This window comes from Penaeus monodon, chromosome 32, assembly GCF_015228065.2.
Source record: "Penaeus monodon isolate SGIC_2016 chromosome 32, NSTDA_Pmon_1, whole genome shotgun sequence".
Taxonomy (NCBI): Eukaryota; Metazoa; Arthropoda; class Malacostraca; order Decapoda; family Penaeidae; genus Penaeus; species Penaeus monodon.
In genome coordinates this window covers 15760985-15761312 of record NC_051417.1, presented here as the reverse complement: position 1 = coordinate 15761312, position 328 = coordinate 15760985, and the positions used below count along the sequence as shown (strand labels likewise).

General features: G+C 46.3%; 1 protein-coding gene across 1 annotated transcript in view; it reads right to left on the bottom strand.

The window, feature by feature from the left end:
• The window catches only part of LOC119593274 (glycine, alanine and asparagine-rich protein-like), a 7796-nt gene that overhangs the window by 721 nt on the left and 6747 nt on the right, over positions 1-328 (bottom strand). The window lies entirely within an intron of this gene.

Sequence of the window (328 nt, the reverse complement as noted above, 5' to 3'; positions counted from 1 at the left end):
AGGAAACCTCTCTTCTCCTGCAGAAGGAATGATAAGTTTATTTCCAGAAAATCGATAGAGAGGTGGTCTGATATGCAACAGTTGTTCTCTTTTGCGCAAATCAACTGCGTCTGGTCAACCCCAACGCTCCGTAACAACTCACCCTGACAGTTTCCTCGGCATTGCTGGAGTCCGCAATCGCCAAACCTGGAAAAGAGAGACCGGTTAATGCTTTGCCTCACGTCCTTGATGCTTGACTTCGGGGAATGTGGAGAACGAAGCGAAGAAAACGAAAGAGGAGGACCTAAATGATCAGGAAAATGCAGGTGAAGAGGAAAAAAAGAGAGAA